General features: G+C 35.6%; 1 protein-coding gene across 1 annotated transcript in view; it reads right to left on the bottom strand.

The window, feature by feature from the left end:
- LOC150102928 (DNA excision repair protein ERCC-6-like) overlaps positions 1-21,998 on the bottom strand; it is a 282,232-nt gene that overhangs the window by 192,869 nt on the left and 67,365 nt on the right. The window lies entirely within an intron of this gene.

Raw genomic sequence — 21,998 nt, 5'->3', positions numbered from 1 at the left:
ACAAAATCTTATTGACAATTAAATACACACATTAGATGTTTTTAATAACTTCACAACTGTTAAATAATTGAGAAACCAGAATACAAATGATATATTCATTACAGTATGCATGTTGGAACATTGCTAGTGGTCACGTTCTGTGGTTCACGTGTGCTATATCCTAGGTCCATGGCAGTTACGTTTTTGATGAAGGCAGACCACACTTGATGTAAAATCAAGCCTTGATTTTTATTGCACTGTGTAGGATCCCTACACAGTGCAATGAAAATCGATATCGGTACAAATTTGAACTTTTGTTTAAAGAAGTGCTGAGGCCTTACTTCACCATCTGAGCTTAAATCAGACTGACTGCCTCTCTCTCTCTCTCTTTAAGATATAGGAAAGTCTTATTTTAATCACACATTGATATTTTTTTTTAAATAGCTAACAAATAATTAATATTGCAATATTCTCTCAGTCAATCCATTATGTTGTTTTATGTATAACATCACACGGCTCTTACTTTTTCAAAATAATCCACTGTTCACGTTCTACTTTGTGATTAGCTGTCATCACCACTGATGATGGCCTGTAATATTCAAGCTGAAATATATGGCCTTAGTTAAATGTTATTACTTATTCCTTGTGTTTTTCATGTTAATTAAAAGAAACCTCTTATGGCATAAGTATCTCTTAAAAAACAAACGTAATCCTTATTTTAACATAAAGCAGGAATTTATTTCTCATAGATGCAATGTTAAAACAAGGATTACACATGTGCTAGGATTGAATTAACTCATAAAGTCGGAACTACCCATAAATTATTGGAGCAGGTACATTCTTGGGATACTTCCACTATTGAAAAATTTAAGATCTGTCATGCTCCTCTGCATATCTCTAGTCTTTTTTAGGTTTATGAAGGTTACTCATTACATGTTACAGTTGATTGCATTGACTATCTCACTTATCTCTTGCTAAATATCTTTAGTCTTTTAGTTCTTATACTAGAAACAGCATTGATTTCAAAGATAGAATTAATAATCTGTGTTGACTGGACAATGAAATGAGTTCTTCTGATGTATTTTCCCTATTCACAACATATCACTTCAAGAAACTGTTCATTTCTTACGAGTTGATTTCCTAGAGGATATTGTTTAAATTTACCATCAATGCAGGTTCTTTTATGTGGCGAAATAAGTTATACAAGCAATGTGAGAGAAACAGCCATGGGGAGTCCTACCTTACCAGCTAACTTTGTGTCTGGCTTTGCTTCATATATCCTTGCAGTTTGGTCCCACTCAGAGGCAGAATTACTACAAGTTCTGGATGAAATCAACTTCATATATGAATAGTGATAGGCAATTATTGAGTAAGCTATATATGTAAGATATATATATATATATATATATATATATATAATATATATATATATATATCTCAGGGGACCCTGTAACCCCTAGAGAGCGCATCCACTGGGTGGCAGATAGGGGAGCCCACCATGTGTGTGTGTGTACATGCGCGTGCGTGTGTGTATATATATATATATGGTGAGGTGGTCCGAATATACTGAATAAGGACTCGTGGACCAACAGGGCCATAAGGGGCAATCATTTTGATTGTAAGGGAAGCGGCACTCCCATGGACCCCTAGCTGGATCATCTATCCTCTCCTTCTTCTACTTTGAGGAAGATCCACTTACTTTAATCTTTCCTATAAGGCCTTATCAGCCAACTCTTCTTACTTTATGACCCTTATGCTATTAGAGTACTCGAGGGCCATGGGGTCTTTTCATTTCTGGCTTTACAATTATGCCCTCTCTGTAAACCTCACTATACTTCTTCTATAATCTATTCTTTCCCCTTAAATATACCCTATTCCTCCTATTGATTTAAATTCAGAAGAAGGCTAGTTCAGAAGCCTTAAGGTAGCAGCCCTACCACTGAACTATTCCATCGTCAGGCTAGTCCCCTGACATGGAGAACATAATCCTACTTGTAAGCTGACAGAAAAAGATAATCGGATTGAATCTACGGGAAATGACCCCGGAATGGAAAAGGTAAAACGAAAATGGAAACGACAAAATATAATACACATAGCAAACTGTAATGTAAGAGGAATAGCATATAAAGAAATAGAATTAGACCAGTTATTAAATGAAAGAAATTTTAAAATAGCAGTAATCACTGAAACAAAAAAGAAATTAAAAGGAACTATGAGAACTGAAAATTTTAATGTGATATACAGTGGAGTCGACAGAGACCAAAGAGCACAAGCAGGAGTCATGATTTGGATTCATAACTCCCTTTCAAAACAGTTAAAACATTATAAATTATGGAATGAAAGAATAACAGAAGCTAGAATAAAAATAGATAGAGGCTATTTAACAATAATTGGTTTATATACCCCAGAAGAAGGAAGAGAACAGGATAATATTGATTTTAATAATCAGCTACAAAACATATATAATAAAATAAATAAAAATTATTACATAATTTTAGCAGGAGACTTAAATGCAAGAATTGGAAACACGAAAATTAATAATAATATAGGAATACATGGAGAACACACTCTAAACAGAAATGGTAAAAAATTTATTGACTTTGTAGTTTATAATAACCTAAAAAGGTTGTGTTTTCAGAGAGCTCTCGAAAGCTAAGTACAATTTTGAGTAAAAATTAGAATATAGATTAAAATCATAACGTAATATTGCCTAATTTTGGTAGCTTGTTGTGTCTGTGGGATTTTGGTGTGAATTCCATTATTTAATTTAGTATATAACATTACGTTTCATAGATTTCAATATGGCGCCAATGCGACGTAAGATAATGGCATCCAAAAATACGATGCTATTGTTCAAAAACTATAATGTGAGAGAGTTTGTCCAATGTGATGTGTGTGGGATGTATGCATTCCTGAATGAGGCTGGAATTTGGATTGAAAGTGATAGTGGTGGGAGAATGTGCAGAAAGTGTAAGCAAAGTGAGGAGTTGAAGTATGTGTCAGGTTGTGAGATAGTTATGGTTGAAGAAAGCCAGAATTGCCAGAATGTGAGTGAAAATAGTGGCTTGATAGGGAATTGCGATGTACAAGATGGCAATGAGAGCGGTGATCTAAGAAAGAGTGAAAGCAGCCATACAGAGAGAGAAAATGGTTTAAATGATAAAAATAATGAGGAATTATTTGTAATAAGTGAGATCGCTAGGTTGTGCACAGTGATACAAAATGCGCAGCGGCAATTAGAGCACCTGCAAAACTCTTTCCAGAGTGATTCGGCTAACGTAAATAAACAGCGTAAGAATGGGAAAGTTTCTGAAATGAAGGAAAGAGTGTTGTATTGAGACTCTTTATTAAGAGGGATGATAGATGGCAGTGTAACTAAATCGTACTTATCGGGTGCGAAATTTAAGGATGTAAGTGAGAGTATTAGAGTGCAAAAACAGAGGGTGAAAGAATTAATAATTGTGGCGGGTACGAATGAATTGAAAGGTGATAAATTTTTTATGAGAGAGGACTTGAAAGTATTGTTAAAGGTAGCAAAAGAAAAGAATGACAGAGTTAGAATGGTTAGTCTGTTGCTGCGGTATGACAGAGAGGAGTTTAGAAGGAGGGCCATAATCGCAAATGACATTATGCGCAGGTTATGCAGACGGTGTGGTGTGGAATTCGTGGACGTGTGGAATGAGTTTGAAGGGCGAAAGGATTTATACAAGATGGATGGCCTGCATTTGAATGAACTTGGTGTGCGGAGACTGGAAAGAGTGTTGCTAAATGAAGTGAAAATGGATGTGCAAAACCAGGGAAACTAGAACTACCAATGGGGGGGGGGGAATGGATATGCAGATATGATATCAGTGAGACAGATGAGTGTAAGAATGTATATAATGTACCCGAGCCAGCACTAAGGACAAAAAATGGGAATGGGTCATTTAGAATAACGCATCAAGAAGGAAGAATTTTTGGCCTTGAGTGGCTCTTCCTGGACGCAGGTTATTGGCATTAGTGAAAAATGGCTGACGGAAGATGATATAGTTAGTGGGATAGAATGTGTAGGTTATAGTGTGTTTAGGAGGGACAGAGAGAATAAAATCATCAACTAACTTGGTTGTTGAAAAATACTTTGACGAGCAGAGACAAGCAAGTTATTGTACCTCTGTACCGAGCCTTGATAAGACCTCATCTCGACTACTGTGCACAGATTTGGTCACCTAGGTTCCTTCTTGATGCGGAGGAGGTGGAGAGGATCCAGAGGCTAGTGACTAAGATGATAACAGGTCTGCGGAATGAACCATATGAGAACTGTTTGAAGATTTGTGGGTTGCAGAAACTAGTTGATAGGCAGAAAAGGGGAGATATGATTGAGACATTCAAATTGCTAAAGGGATTCTATATGATTAATTCAGAGGATATTTTTGAGATCAGGACTGGTGGTGGGAGAACTAGGGGACACCTATGGAAGCTGGGCAAGAGTGTGGTTAGCAGGGGTGGTAGAGCTGGGTAGAGGTGGGTTCTTTACTTTTAGAGTGGTAAATGAGTAGAATAAGCTGCCAGAGTCTGTTGTGGGTGCTATGACGGTGAACGAGTTCAAGGCAAGGTATGATAGATACTGTGAGAATGTAATCGGATAGTTGTGTGGACATGATGTTTAGGGCCTCCCTCGATGAGTCTAAGGATTCCTGGAGTCGCCCGAAATAATAATAATAATAATAAAAATAATGAATTAGAGTTCACAGAGGATATGAAATAAGCAGTGACCACTTCCTTGTTAAAATAAAATTAAGATTACCACCTAAATGGCTACAAGTAACTAGAACAGAAAGAAAAATTGAAACATTTGTTTATATAACTAGACTATTGAATGAAACGAATGTACAATAGCTATATGAACAAAGAATTAACCAATATCTAGATAAAATAAACAAAATGAAGAAATAGAAATAGAATGGCTTAATATAAAAACGATACTAAATGCAGCAGCAAATGAAAGCTTATGAAAGACCAAAAAATTCAATAAAAGAAAAAAACTGAAGATCTGGGATGATACAATCAAAGAAATAATCAAAAAGAAAAAAGAACCCTATCACAAATGGTTAAGCAGTAAAAGATTAGAAGATGAAATAGAATATAAAAGAATAAGAGCCATAGCTAAAAGAGAAGTCAGAAAAAGACATAGAGAATCGTGGAATAAATTTGTTTCTAATTTAGAACATGATTTATATAAAATTAAACCCAATGTATATAAGATTTTGAAACACCTAAATGCAGATACCAAAGAAAACATAAAATTAAACACTGAATTGAAATTAGAAGAATTTCTAAATTACTACACAGAACTGTGGACAGACAAATATTTTAAAAAAGACAACTGGCAAACAATTAACAAAAATGAAAAGGAAATAACTGAAGAAGAATTAGAAATCAGCCTGAAAGAAACAAGAAACGGAAAATCACCTGGAGAAGATAAACTAGGTTCAGAACTATATAAATACGCAGGAACAAGATTCAAAGAAAGACTCTTATTATTTTTAAATAAAATTTACTCAACTGGTATCCCCTCAATAGAATGGAAAAAAGCAACTGTGATTCCTATCTTTAAGAAAGGTAATAGAGATGACCCTAAAAACTATAGAGGTAACAGTATACTAAATTCCTGTTACAAAATATATAGCAGAATCTTAAATAACAAACTAATGAAATATTCTGAAAACTTTATTCTAGAGGTACAGAATGGATTTAGAAAAGGACGATCGTGTATAGACCCAGCCTTTTGCCTAAAACTAATAATAGAGAAAAGAAGAGAATATAATTTAGAAACACTTATTGCATTTATTGACTTTGAAAAAGCATTTGACAAAGTTAAAAGAAACATATTATTTAACATATTAAAAGAAAGACAAATACCAAATAATATCCTAAAAGCTATCACAAGTATATATGAAAATAATCAAATACAAATAAGATTAAATCATGAGCTATCATATACAAGAGAGATAAATCAAGGGGTCCGACAGGGATGTCCCCTCTCAGCAACTCTTTTTAATATCTACTTAAATGAAATAATAATAAAATGGAGTAAAAATTTACATCAAGGAATTAAACTTTCACCTACAGTTAACTTAAACACTCTCCTCTTTGCAGACGACCAAATAATAATTACAAATTCTGAAGATAATTTACAGAAAGCTATTTTAAATCTAAATGAGATATCCAAAGTTTATGGTATGATAATATCAACAGAAAAATCAAAAACTATGGCCTTTAAAGGACAAGATCCAGCAAGAACTAAAATAGTAATTGATAACAAGATCATAGAACAGGTGAATTCATTAACTACCTAGGATGTATGATCACATATGAAAATGAAAAAGATATAAACGTAAAAATTGCAAAATATTTAAAAATAACAGGTGTAATTAACTCTATATTTAAACCAAACCTAGTTCAAAAACAAACCAGGCTAAAAGTATACAATACATTAGCCTTACCGGTCTTAATGTATGGATGCGAAATCTGGACAATAAAACAAAAAGACAAACAAAGATTAACAAAGGTAGAAATGAAGTTTATGAGAAAAACTGCAAAGTATACCCTATTTGATCACAAAAGAAACGAAGATATTATGAAAGAATTAAACCAAGAACCAGTAATAGAAAAAATTAAAAAATATAAACATAAATGGATGGAACATGTTCAAAGAATGAAAACAGAAAGATTACCAAAACAAGCCTTAAAGTACAAGCCATTAGGAAAAAAAAAACCAGGACCTGCTCTTAAACGATGACTTCGCCGGAACAGGCCATGGTAGGCCTAAATCCTTGATACGTATATGATGATGATGATATATATACAGGGTGTTCGGGATAAATTTGACAGATTCGTAAGGAAAAAGAAAATCTTCTTTGTATCTATTAAATTTAATGAATTGACAAAAAAACATTACAGGCAGAGTTAATTACAATACTATCAACAAGATTTACTCAAATTAACCACCATTAGCATCGATCACAGCTTCAATTCTGCTTCGGAACCTCGAACAAGCTGATGCTACAGTCTCCCTGGGAAGGGGCCGCAAAAACTGTTTTAATTTTATCCATTAACTGGGCTTTTGTATTACTGGAAGTGCGATTGGTGTCTTTTTCAACTGCGCCCCATACAAAATAATCCATGGGGTTAAGGTCTGGGGAGTTTGGAGGCCAAACATTTGGACTGGTGAAGTCGTATAAATTTTCAGACAACCATTTTTGACTTTTCCCAGAGGTGTGGCAAGGGGCCGAATCCTGCTGCCATACATACGGCCTACCATTGGCTACCCTTGTTATCCAGGGCTTGACTACAGTTAGCAACTCCACGAACAAAGCCCGAATTCCAATGCCAGGGTTCTTCAACACCTGTTCCTGCAGATTTGCGAGGAATTCTGCTGTACGAACGCAATCAGATCGTCTGCTAGGGATCTTTCTTCTTGCTACATCCTCGTAGTCACCATTGCAAGTCTCTAGTTCATGCCTGATTGTTTTTACTGTATTCAGGGAGCATTGGGCAGCAGTCGTAATATCCTTATTTTGATGGCGGGCACGAATCATCATGATACAAGTTATTCTCTTCCATGATTCAGGTGGGTTCCAGCTATCCATCCTTTCTGACATCTTGTATATGAATGAAGAAGGGTCCAAACTTTTAAATGAAGAGAAGCGTGTGTTAATACATGTAACTTACGGAAAAATATAATTAATTATAAATATGTCAAATTTATCCCGAACACCCTGTATATATATATATATAGTGGTGCTGAGTCTATGAGGAGAAGGAAAGTGATCAGTGATATACCACAGGGTTCTGTACTTCAGCTGTTGTTGTTTAATTTAACAACAGCCTAATATTCTTATGTCTTTCTGCCAAAAGGCCACGGGAGACAAAAGGTGAATACACAAGAAGAATGTTAGACAACCCGAACGCTACAAAGTCATCTGGTCCTGATGGCATCTCTCCTATTGTACTCAAATGTTATGCTCCAGAGCGAGCATCTGTCCTCTATTATCTCTTTAATCTTATATACTCAGCTGGCACCTATCCATCTCATCGAAACTAACATATATCCAGTCTATTCTAAAAGAGGAGACAAAAGCCTACCATTCAACCACTGACCAACTACTATCATCTCAATCCTCTCCAAAATAATGGAGAAGGTTATCAATGGTCAACAGTATGCAGAAGTTCACTAGTTAAACAGTGACCACCAGTATGCATTCCACCAAATCAGACCCAAGGCTGATATCTCAGCCTACATCCCTCACCATTGGACACGTGCTGTGGAAAGGTTCGGAGAAATGTGTGCTGTCATCATTGACATTTCCAAGGCTTTCAGTCATGTTTGGCATCAAGGCCTGTTCAGCAAACTACATTCCTTTGGTCTACCTGCTACCCTTTTTAACTGAACAGCCAGCTTCCTCTCTAGTCGTTTACTGGGTGTAATAGTGGATGGCACTCTCTCTCTATGAGCTTTGCAACCAATCCAGGAGCGCCTCAGGGCTCCATTCTCTCACTTATCCTCTTTCTCTTATACATAAATGACTTACTCTCAATTGCTACAAATTCTATCCATAGTGCTGCTGATGATAGCTCTCTTCATTCATCCGCCTTTGGCAAACCATGTAGTTCCCGGGCATCCCTTATATCAAGATCATCTACAACCAGTGCCTTAAACACTGATCTCCATACCATCCTTCATTGGGGCAAGGATAACCTAATTTAAGAAGAACGTCAGTAGGTTTCTTTTTTCCCAATTCTTGTCTGCACCTCACACACAGCACTGATGTGCTATAGGTTCTTGTACCTCTCATGTGTAGGAAAAATATTAAAAAAAGAAATTAACGATATTGTGAAGGATCTCAGATGTTGATATCAAGTTATTTGCTTTTCTAAGTTAGGGAAAGTGATAAGGAATGTAGCTGATATGCAGTTCTCTGCAGGCTGATTGAATAGATGACAGTGAGCATGACAGTGAATGGCAGTTCTGCAAAGTGTAAGATAATCATCAATGGAGGATATTGCAGGAAGAATATTATAGTAATGGGAATTTGTTGTAAATATTCATTAGAAAAGCTAAAGAGTATTATTATAAGGATTTCATAAGACCACATCTCTGGATTTCTGTGCAGATATATGGTCATCTGGATTCCAAGGAGATGGAGAGACAGCTGCAAAGATTCAGTGGCAAATAACTAGGATCATAACTGGACTATGGAACTGTGCATATGAGGCCAGATTGAGAAAATGTAGCCTTCCAAGTTTAAGGAACAGACGGAGGGAGAGCAGATTTGACAGAAACCTACAGTTTAGTAAAGGGATCCTGCTGTATAGACACAAATGAGATTTTGCAATGTCTGGATGGTGGAAGTAGAACTTAAGTCAACCTTGAAAGCTGACTATGGATGTTGTTAGGTCAACCTTCTTTTGACATGTGGAAGGGGTGTGGAATGGGCGACCATTGTATATTCTGAGAACATCATTGAAATCATTGGAATATAATAAACATCTGTATTTAAGTTTTGTAGATCTGGAAAGGGAATATGACAAGGTGCCGACAGAAAAGCTGTTTAAAACGTTACAGTAATATGGTGTCAACGGGGCATTATATCAATACTTAGTCTTTATTTGAGTTGTAAGTCACCAGTTAAAACTGAAAGAAGTGCAGGAAGATGGTTTTGTGTTAAATCTGGTGTCAGAAAGGATGTACATTATCCCCTCTCTTATTCATTATCTATATGGATCACATTATGAAGGAAAGTGGTATTAAACCTGATATCAAAATTAATCTCAACTCTTTACTTTATGCAGATAATGTTATACTTCTAAAAAATCTGGTACAAGTCTGCAAGATTCCCTGACTAAATTGAATAACTGTTGTATCAGATTTGGTATGAAGGTCAGAATAATAAGGCAAAGACAATGAAAATAGGACAAGTATTGAAAATATCAACTGCATTGTGAATGGAGAACCTACAGAACAAGTGAAACATTTCAGCTACTTGTGCACAATTTTTAGTTTAGATGGTAAATTAAATATGGGAATAGACAACAGAATCAACAAAGCTGGTATGGTAGGAAGTCAATTGAATAAATCTATATGGAATAAGAGAGAAATTAGTCAAAACAATAAATTAGCTATATACACGACTGTGTTCAAACCAATTTTAACTTATGGATCTGAGAGTTGGTTTAGAAAAAAAAAAAGTGACTTAAGACTAGAGACCACAGTTATGAGAGTGCTAAGAAAGATTATAGGCATGGACAAATCATCAATGGCAAACTAATATTAAAAACGAGGATATTAGGAAAGAACTTGACATTGTTAGAAGAGATGATCTCAGGTAGTATAGTCCTCTTAAACAGAATGGGAGAGGTACGATTAGCAAAACAAGTGTTCTCTGCCAGGTTGGCAAGAAAAAGACCCAGAGGAAGACCAAAATATAGGTGGACTGATACAGTACAAAGTGCCTTAGAAGACAGAAATATAAGATCTGATAATGTTGGAGTCTTGACTGGTGACAGAATAATTGGGAGAAAAATTGCAGATAGGAAGTTAGTAATGATGTACGTTTTTCATGTAGTACTATCATATCCTGTATACCCCTTGAAGGTACATATCAGGAATTTGATGATGTTGAATCTCTTACATTTTAATTACCATTATTTTTTTATTTCGTATCCAAACACCAGTGGTACAGCAGTAAGTAAGTGGTACAACATGATTTACAACAAATTAGGATACATTACAATGAGATCAGCTGAGATTTGGTAGGTGAATTATACAGGGAAATAATAATTAAATATGAAAAAAAGGAAACTATACATAACTTATATACAATAAATATGGTCAGATGTTCCTCCAGTATCTTGCACAATCAACTGCTCTTTTTATGCAGGATATAAGGTCCTCTTTTGTGCAAGGTGATGGAAGAAAGGGGCAAGAAAGAAAGTGTGCCAGTGAGGTAGCCCCATTTGATGAGGTTTTGTTTGCAGTGTTCTGTCATTCGCAGTCTGTTGAGGCTTTTCCAAGTATTCCAGTCCAAGTGGGCACCACGTGGAAGCTGTTGGGCTATTGGAATACCAGTATTATTTTCAGGATATAGTGCAAGCCATTGTTGAAGTCTTGTCTCTGGGAGGTTTTTAGGTGGTTCGACAGTTGCCAGGAAGCTATGTCGGGATGTTGGTCTTTGGGGTACTGAAGTCTGGCCGAATAGTGGGTGGCATTCATCATTCATTTGTCTGCTTCCTTCATCAGCTCAGAATGCAGATCTTTGAATTGAAGGAGGTGAAATACCAGCCAAAGTATACAGGTCTTTTAGTGGTGTTGTTTTCAGGCATCTTGTAATTAAGCGGCAGCTTTCATTCAATGTTGGATGAAGTTTTTCAGCATGGCAGGATCTAGACCATATTGGGCAGGCATATTCAGCAAAAGAATAGCAAAGGGCCAAGGCAGAAGATCTCAGTGTGTTAGGGTCTGCACCCCATTTGGAGGAGGTAAGCTTTCTTAGTATATTGTTTCTTGCATTCACTTTTGACTTTGTTTTTTCTAGGTGGGTTTTATATGAGAGGGTACGATCGAGAGTCACACCAAGGTAGATTGGGTTCCAGGAATGTTCTATTTTAGAGCCTTCCCAAGAAATCTGTAGCTTCCTGTTGGCTTCCTTATTGTTAAGATGGAAAAAGTCAGTCTGGGTTTTCAAGGGGTTTGGTTTTAGTTGATTGCTGGTATAATATATGGTTAGACTATTTAAGGAAAGTGATAGTGTAGTTTCAATGGACTTGAAATTTTTTGATTGAATAGCTATGGCAAGGTCATCAGCATAGATAAAATTTCTAGTTCCTGAAAAGATGGGGAGATTATTGATGTAGATGTTGAAAAGTAATGGTGATAACACACTTTCCTGTGGGAGGCCATTTTTTTGGAGGTGCCAGCGGCTTTTCCTACCCCCCAGGTTCATGTAAAAGCATCTGTTTCCCAAGAGTGATGGGATCAGGAGGACAAGGCGATAGTCTCTAGTTATTCTGTATATTTTATTTCTGAGTGTGAGATGGTTTATGGTATCATATGCTGCAGTTAGGTCTACAAAGACTGCTCCTGTGGCTAGTTTTTGCTCATAACCATTTTCTATATATTGAGTGAGGTTGAGAATTTGTGATGTGCAGGATTTGCCTGGTCTAAAGCCAGCCTGCTCAGCAATAAGATGGGGTTCGATTAGGGGTAGTAGTCTATTAAAAATTTATTTATTTATTCGTATGGAGTTTCCTCCCTTTTTCTTTCCCGTCCCTATTGGGGCAAGTTGAACCTCATGGGGGGGGGGGGGTTAAGTATGGCTGTAGATCCATGTATTCACGGGGCCGGTTTGTCTGCTTGCGGGATGAAAAACCCCAGATAAACTGGGGGGGGGACCCTGCTAATCCACGCCCAAGACTGGCTAACGTGGCTATGGCTCCTCACATCAGCTACAGGAATCGAACCTAGGACACTCCTTCCCCAGGCATATGGTTGCGAAGCACACAGCCACTAGGCTAACTGCGCAGACTTCAAAATTAATCATTCATAGAGTTTAAAGAGGTAAGAGGTTGCTGAGTAGTGATATAGGTCTGTAATTTTTTGCTTCTGTTGTAATTTTCCTTGGTTTCAGAAAGGCCACCACACTTTGGCATACCTCCAGATAGTTGGTATCCTTAGGGTTCTGAGGCAAGTGTTGTATAGGTTTAATAACCACTCTTTTGTCCTGTTTCCAAAATGTTTAATCTGTTCATTACAGAGATCATCAAGGCTTGCAGATTTTCTAAGTTTTAATAGGTTTATGGCAGCGTTGAGTTCAGTGATGGTGAAATCTAAGTTAATCATATTTTGTTCCTCACTTGGGGTTCTAAGTATCTTCTTTTTTGGGTCCTTTTTAGGGAATTTTCCATTCAGCAGCAGCTGGTGAGCAATTTGATTAGCTGTTACCTGTGGATGTTCATATGGCTTAGTGAAATCCTTCAGCATAATTTTTCTCCTGATTGGATAGTTACTTCTGAGAAGGGGTTGGTGTTTTAAAGTTGTAAGTAATCAGCAAACTGGGCTTGTACATCACTAGAGAGGCCTTGAATGTAGTTTGTGCGGCATCCTCTGGGAGATGTGTTTGGTGGAGATTTTCCTCAGTATTTTTATGAATTCAGGATACTCTTGAGGGTTTGAAGGGACTTGTTCTATGAAGCAGTCAAGATCTTCCATGAAACCATTCCAATTAGCTTTTTGGAAATTAAATCATCGTCTGTAAGGAACTGTGTTAGGCATAATTGTTGGGTTGAATCAAAGCATTATAGGTCTATGTTGAGTACGTGGAATCGGATTTAAGACCTTTTTAATACAAATGTTGGATATTTTTGAGCTAACAAATATGAGGTCAGGGTTATAGCCTTGCTTCCATCATTGAAAGAAGCAGGGAGTTTTGGATTATATATCAGGTTTAGAGAAAGGTTTTCAGCCCATTTTTCAACAAGTTCTCCATCTTCGTTGGACTTTGTGTAACCCCAGTTAACACTCTGGCTGTTAATGTCACCTAATACAAGATTAGTCATGTATGCATTATTATTGAGGAGGATATCATCATCATCATCATCATCATCAAATTCCTGCCATGTACCCTCAAGGGGTGTACAGGATATGACAGTACTACATGAAAAAATTACATCATTACTAACTTCCTATCTACAATTTTCCTCCAAATCAGTCTGTTACTTGTCAAGACTCCAACATTATCAGATCTTATATTTCTATCGTCTAAGGCACTTTGTACCATATCAATCCACCTATATCTTGGTCTTCCTCTGGGTCGTTTTCCTGCCAACCTGGCAGAGAACACTTGTTTTGCTAATCTTTCCTCTCCCATTCTATTTAAGTGACCATACCATCTGAGATTAGCTCTGCTAATGCATTCCTGGATGCTGACAATGTCAAGTTCTTTCCTAATATCCTCATTTTTAATATGATATTGCCATTGATGCCATCTGTTCACGCCTCTAATCTTTCTCAGGACTCTCATATCTGCGGTCTCTAGTCTTTGGTCAAGTGTTTTACTTCTGACCCAGCTCTCAGATCCATAAGTTAAAATTGGTTTGAACACTGTCTTGTATACAGCTAATTTAGTGTTCCGACTAATTTCTTTCTTATTCCATATGAATTTATTCAATTGACTTCCCACCATACCAGCTTTGCTGATTCTGTTGTCTATTTCTATATTTAGTTTACCATCTTCAGTAAAAATTGTGCCTAAGTAGCTGAAATGTTTTACTTGTTCCACAGGTTCTCCATTCACAACACAGTTGACATTTTCAATGATTCTGCCTATTTTCATTGTCTTTGTCTTTTTATTGCTGACCTTCATACCATATCTATTACAACAGCTATTCAATTTAGTCAGAGAATCTTGCAGACTTGTAGCGGATTTATTTAGAAGTATAACATCATCCGCATAAAGCAAAGAGCTGACATTAACATCACCAATTTTGATATCAGGTTTAATTCCACATTCCTTCATAATGTGATCCATATAGATAATGAATAACAGAGGGGATAATGTACATCCTTGTCTCACACCAGATTTAACATTAAACCATCTTCCTGTACTTCCTTCAATTCTAACTGCTGACTCACAACTCAAATAAAGACTAAGTATTGCTTGATATAATGCCCCATTGACACCATATAACTGCAGCATATTGAATAGCTTCTCTCTTGGCACCTTGTCATATGCCTTTTCCAAATCGACAAAACTTAAATACAGATCTTTGTTATATTCCCATGCTTTCTCGATTATTTGTCGTAAAGTGAAGATCTGATCCTGACAGCCTCGATTTGGCCTGAATCCAGCTTGTTCTGCACCAAGCTTTTCTTCCACAATTCTTCTCAACCGTTTCTCAAGTATACTTGCATAGATCTTGCCAGGAACACTCAGTAGGGAAATACCTCTGTAATTCTCACATTCAGTTTTATTTCCCTTTTTATATATGGGTACTATGAGAGCTCTACTCCAATCATTGGGAATTCGTCCCTCTGTCCAGGCTTTCTGAACTATGCAGTGCAGCCACTGTAAGACTCTTATACCACCATACTTCAGCATTTCTGGTCGAATAATCAGGGAAGGAAAAAGCTTCTTCTGGTGGTTTATAGACTGAGGTGATTGAGATATTTTTAAATGTAATTGTAATAATCTCAATGTTTCTGTTGTTCGTTGAGTCAATGGAAAATGGGATCAAGTTCTCTTTTGTAAATATTGCACTACCATATTTATCGTGGGGTATTTCTTTGATGAGTTTCATGCCAGGGATGCAAGGTCTTGCAGCACCTTCCCCTCTGTGAGTTTCTTGCAGGCAGAGCACATTGCAGTCATTATTGCAGCCATCTCTGCAAATATTTGCAATGAGATCTTGCTTGACACTGGAGAAACCTTCAATATTAAATTATATTATTTTTAGGACTGGCCCCAGGTAGGATCCTATAGGGCAGAAATTTGGGAGCATTTTAGTTCAATCACCTGTGTTTGGTTGATAGCAGCTTTAGCTTCCCCTAATGAGTACTAACAGGGTGCAGGAATGAGAACCTAACTGCTGCGCACCTCTTAATTACCATGAAATCCTGTGTCTGTTACTGGGAACTCATCATGCTGTTCTTTCCATGTACTTGATCACTTCATAATTCAGATGTAGGTTTCTGTGGTTAAACAGGTCTGTAAGTAGTTTTCGGTATTGAGATCACATATTAATATGAAGAGTTTATTAAAATAAACAATTAAAAAACCCAACATGTTTTGTGCATTGTAAGACTTACATCAGGGGTAATGGTACATAAAAGTTTTACAGAACAAAAGCTTATTGACAATTAATTACACATATTAGATTTTATAATAACTTCACAACTGTTAAATAATTGAGAAACCAGAATAGAAATGATATATTTGTTACTATATGCATGTTGCAACATTGCTAGTTGTCACGTTCTGACAACTAGCAATTTCTGAAATTTGCTAATAGAACACTGGTGTTCTTGTATTCTCTTTTCTACTGAGCATCCGGTTTGTCCAAAGTATGAAAGATGACTGTAACAAGGAACTTGGTAGACACTAGAGAGAGAGTTAGTGGAGACCGTTCATCTTTGGAAGATGGAAACAATGTTGATAATATGTGGATAGGAAGAAAATTAGATGCTAAAGTGTATTTCTTAAGAATTCTGGAAATGGGGTTCTGAGATGCCAGAAATGTATGGGATTGGAACTTGATATACTATTTTCTTGTTATTTGGGCTAGGATTATAAGAATTAAAAAGCTGTTGAATGACCCTTTCTGAGAAGCCACTGAGTTTCATATATAATTTGATGTTCATGTTTAAGAGTTCCTGCTATAATAGCTGGAACTGTAGAGATGAGGGTGTATGGACGAGAAAAGGATGTCTTCTAAATTTTCTAAATAAAAGTCAGCGAGTGTTGGAGAGTGGCCTTCCCGTTGTGCTTCAACTTGACTGTGAAACTTATTTAGACAAATAAAATATCCAGAGTGCATAACAAAGTCAAATAATTTCACTATATCTTCTGGAAATGCTTCTGAAAAAAAAAAAATAATAAAATAAAAAAAAAAATATATATATATATATATATATATATACTAGGGGGCTCCGCCCTCCTGGCGCCTACGGCACCCAACCCCCTGAGTTACGGGCTGGTAAACCGGTAAAACAAAAAACATTTCAAATTTTGGTTTATCTTTTTATATATATAGAATACACACACACACACACACACACAGTCGAGTCTCTTTTTATGTGGTAGATACGTTCCACAGAAAACTGCATATAAAATATAGCACGAAAAAGACCTAACTTACATTGAAAAGTTAGGGATACAATGCATAATTTTCTAAAATCACATAAAACCGAAGCAATGATTAAAATAAACCTAAAATCACATAAAAAAAGTTTATAAAAATTCAGGAAAATAAAAATGCCTAAATTTGTTTTAAAGCTTTATTCATTTAATTTTATTGAAAAGTAAAATATTTTTTTTACATTTTCTCGTCAGAATTATCGTCACTATATGGCAACATTTGCGAACTGGTGCGAAATCACTTTCATCACCAGAAGAGATAGTTAGCGCATCAGATCTGTATGGTAAAGGCAATAGTTCTTCACAAACAGAATTAGCTTCACCCTCGTTCTGTGCTAATTTTTTTCTTCTGACAATGTAATCAGTGATTAAATTTTGCGATGATGATTTTGTTAATTTTTTATAAGCTTTTGATAACCAGACATACAGTTCTTCAGCTCACGTTGGAATTTAAAGGCTCGTTCAGAATTTGTGTCATTAACAAGAAAATGATTTTTCAATTTATTACGCCGTTCAAGACCTTCTTGAATTATATTTGCAGTGAGGGGGACAAGTTTTTCTTCAACTTCACTATTGTTTTCTGGATCTTCGACAATATCTAAAGTTAATTGATATCCAATAATATCATCGTCACTTAAGGCATTATCCACAAGCAATTCATCTACATCATTCTGGCTAAATGTATCAAAACCTTCTCGACCAATTTCATGTGCCAAAGTAATGATTTCAGCTGATAATGTAGATGTTTGAATTGCACTGTTTGCAACTCATCCATACCAAGCTGCTTTCCAGCAGGCATTTAAAGTTTGTGGTCTTATTTCAGCAATAGCAGATGCAACATGATTTAAGCAGTGTCCAAAATAGAAATATTTTTCCAAACGTCAATTACTGTTAATGATTCATTTTCTAGTTCATCCAATATAAATTGAAAATTGTGCTTAATGTAATATTTTTTTAAAAGTAACAATTATGCCTTGATCTGTTTGCTGAATAATTCTTGTTGTATTGGTTAGGAAAAAACTACCTAACGTTTGGATGTTCTAAATGCAGATGACTTGGTGCATTGTCAACAATTAATAAAACTTTAAAATCAAGAGCTTTTTGCTTCATATATGTTTCCACTTCTGGTACAAAGCAATTATTGAACCATTCAGTAAATACAGCAGTTGTTACCCAGGCCTTTGTATTAGCCATCCAATGTACCGATAGTTGTTTTAGATCTCTGCCTTTTAGAGACGTGGTCTTAGAGATCAATTTACTAGGAGGGGTTTCAAAATTTGATCCCCTGATGCATTGCTACAAAGAAACAACGTTACTCGATCTTTGCTTGCTTTAAACCTACTTGCTTTTCTTTTTCTCAGACTTTGTGATGTAAGTTCGACTAGGCATTTTCTTCCAAAACAATCCTGTTTCGTCAGAATTAAACACTTGATCGGGACAATATCCACCATCTTAAATAATTTTGGCTAACTTCTCTTGAAAATTTTTAGCTGCTTTTTCATCTGCTGCTGCAACCTCGCCTGTAATCTTATGAAGTGCATTCCTGTTTAAAACCTGGTTGGCCATCCTTTGCTAGCTGAAAATTCTTTATCAGCTTGGAAAGCTGAAGTAGATAGCTCCAATTGCTTCATTTGTCCATAAAACTGAAGAGCTTTTTGTTTAATTAAATAACCACTTATAGGAATTCTTCTTTGAGTTATTTCTTCAATCCAAATTACAAGCACTTGTTCTGTTTTTTTCTAATAAAGCATCTCTTGAGTACGATGATAATTTGGCACTTAGTCTTGCACCAGAAATGACAGATTTTCTTATTGCAACTTCATTCTTTTTAATTGCTCTTTTAGTAGATTCGCCTAAATCAAAATACTTACTAATCGCCATAGATTCCTCTCCTTTTGCTGAGCGATCTAAAATTGCAATTTTCATTTCCAAAGAAATTGCTTTTTTTCTCCATTGGGCCAAACTAAATCTTTAAAATAAAAATTAGCAAAATTTAGACTTACGATAATGAAAAGACAAACACTTAATCACATGTAAAATTAAAGTTCACGGACACTCACTGCTTACACGTTACTCACATTATGCCAGAATGTGCTGCAACACGTTGTTCATTATGTTCAGTAAGTAAATGAATCTATGCAGTCCACAATTGGATAAAGAGGCGTCTTTCTTATGTATCTTAACTTAAAACTTATTTTGCTAGAACCCCTAGGTTCCATGATTTACCTAAGACTGTTTTTAAGGTGTTTTCAAGCTCTATAATTTGAGCATTTTTCGAACTTAGTTTGAAGCAAATGATCTATTAATAATGCCATGCTAGATTTTGATAAATTCTGTGCACAATATCATCATTACAACGCCATTTAAGAAACACGAGTCTATTAGATAAAATTGCATTTTTCAATAAAGAACAGAACCTTTTTAGCAGCTTTTCAGCATTCCTAGCCATAAAGGGTAGTAAGTAGATGTTTTACAGGAACTTGCATGGTAGACATATTATATTATTAATAAAGGATGATACATTGTATACAAAAATAGAATTTATTAAATCCTATATTTCTTCTATATATTTAGCTCCTTTATATTTCTTCCCTGTTAGATATCATCAGAGAGAGAAGAGATCAGTTCATAGCATTCAAAACATGAATCACATAGCATATGTTTAATTACTTGTCTGTCAGTCACAGTTGAGTAAACAAAATAACACATTATTATAGCTCAAGGGAAACAATAGTTAGCTTTTGTAATTCAAACTCTAGGTTACATTACTATTATTGCAAAAAATAAAATAAGGATTTTAAAAAATAAAATTGTGAAGTATTAATCATGATTGCTTCCCACATTTCAAGACAGGAATGCAATCAGAACAGTTAAGATTCGGATGAGTCTTAACCACTATATTAAGTACTCTGTTTATGTTCACTTTTATTTTGGACAGGGGCCATTCAACTAAACTACTACAATCTAAGAAAATCAGGACTACATTAAATTCCTGGAATCTGGCCTTGTTTCACATGCCATTAGATTGACATCACTGACATTAGACATGCGTTCTTTAGAATTAAATCCAGATTCTAAAGAACCACAATGCCAATCAAGTCTGTTCCTAGAAACCTGTAAACTTTTATGACATTGTCTGAATCTTAAATGTTCTGATTTTATTACTTTTATTATGTTTTGTAATAATGAGTTTATGTAGCTTAGTATTTGAATTACATAAAGGAATCATTGTTTCTCTTGAAACTCTAATAACATATTCTCCTGTTTACTCAGCTGTGAATGAGATACAATCAAGTAAATGCATGCTATGTGGCTCATGTTTTGAATGCTGTCAACCAATCTTCTCTTTTCTCCCTGATGATGTCCTCATAACAAGGAAGAAATATTTAAATTTTCAGTGCTACCAAAGCACAGTCCTGCCTTGTTGCACATAAAAAATAAAATAAAATAATCTTAACAATAAGTCTTATATTTTATAAGGAAGAAATATATAAGAGTTAATAAAGTCTATTTTTCTGGTATAATTTAATTATCCTGCTCTCCTTCTACTCATTAGAAATCTTGCATGTGCTGAGACTCAAGAGTTGAACAACCAAGTCAAGGGCATTGCTAATTTCTTTTGCATATCCCTTCAGTAACCTATGCAATATAGGTACTGAAGGAATATGCAAAAGAAATTGGATGATATCCCATCCAATGCAACAGCTGTATCCGAGTTAAACTCGTGTAAAAGCTTTAATACTTCCAACTTATCTACCTCTATTCTTTCATCCAGTTCCTCCATAGCTGATGGGTGTGGCTGGAATATATATACCTTATTAATGTAAATTCAGCTGCTTAATTCAACTATTTCTTGTGTATATCTGAGACTTTTCTACCATCCATATTCACTAATGTTATTTTTCCATGGTTATTCTTCCCTTTACTTAGAGATAAAATTATCTTAAACTTCCATTGGCCTATTCAGTTAACTTATTTTCATTATCTAATTTCATCTTCCTGATCATAACCATCATAACCACCTAGTTTATTCTTTATAGAACTCCAGGAGTCCTGTCACTCTTCTCACAATATCAGATCCATAATAACCCTTTTTTATGTAGCTCTTGATTTAATCACCCACTAAATGAAGGCATAATGGTCAACTCATTTATAGACGGATGTTCAAATACTATTAACAGATTTAATGTTCTTAGCATGAGTTCCTTCCATCATGTGCTGCTTAAAGTAGTGAATTCTAAAAATTCAATCCCCTACTGAACATGCTGAACCATACAGCCAATCAGTAAAAAAGGCAGCATTTTAAATTATTGATTCTTATCATTATGAGTTTTCCTTTTTGATTACATTTCTTCTTATTTATATACTGTAGTGATATCTACTTGTGGATATCACTACAAAGTCCTGGAGAATGAAGGAATGGTAGAAAAACATAATTTTCTCCTTTACTATGGTGAAATCTAATAGAACCACATACTATTTTGGAAATCCTGCTGGTCAATGATTCACTAAATAGCACTTTTTTTTAGTAACCTTAAAGGCAGGAAGTATAATGAGAGTAAGCAGAAGTGTCATATGATAAGCAGGCCTGTTAATGAGAAGGAAGGTTTGGAATATTGCTCTCTACTTACCTACAACAGCCAATTTTCTCTCTGGTTGATCACTGTGCATTATGATGAATGGCTTCCTCTCTTCAGACCCCCCCCATCAGTATGCAGGAGTGTGCCTCAGGACTTTGTCTATTATCCACCCTTTTTCTCTCATATACAAAACCTTTTCTCACTGACAATAACCTATAGTTGAACTGGTGACAACATACTCAATTCCTCCTACTCGTTGGATACACTATGCAATGTTTGATTTTCAGTGCTACCAAAGCACAGTCATACCTTGTTGTACATAAAAAAATAAAATAAAATAATCTCAATTCACTTCCTTTACTCCTGATAATATATAAAGACAGGCTCACACCTCTTCTCTTATTGACATTCATCTCTATTCTTTCCTTATACAACACATCATATCACATCGGCTGCTTCCTCATCCCACCGCATCCTTCTTTGCTTAAGATACCACTTTTCCTTGTCAAACTATTAATTTCATGCAAATCTGAAATATGCCTAACCTTAG

This window comes from Typopeltis vanoorti, chromosome 9 (assembly GCF_054136105.1).
Source record: "Typopeltis vanoorti isolate ZY-2024b chromosome 9, IOZ_Tvanoo_1.0, whole genome shotgun sequence".
In the NCBI taxonomy this organism is placed as follows: Eukaryota; Metazoa; Arthropoda; class Arachnida; order Uropygi; family Thelyphonidae; genus Typopeltis; species Typopeltis vanoorti.
The sequence above is the reverse complement of the archived record's forward strand: the minus strand, read 5'-3'. Positions and strand labels throughout refer to the sequence as shown.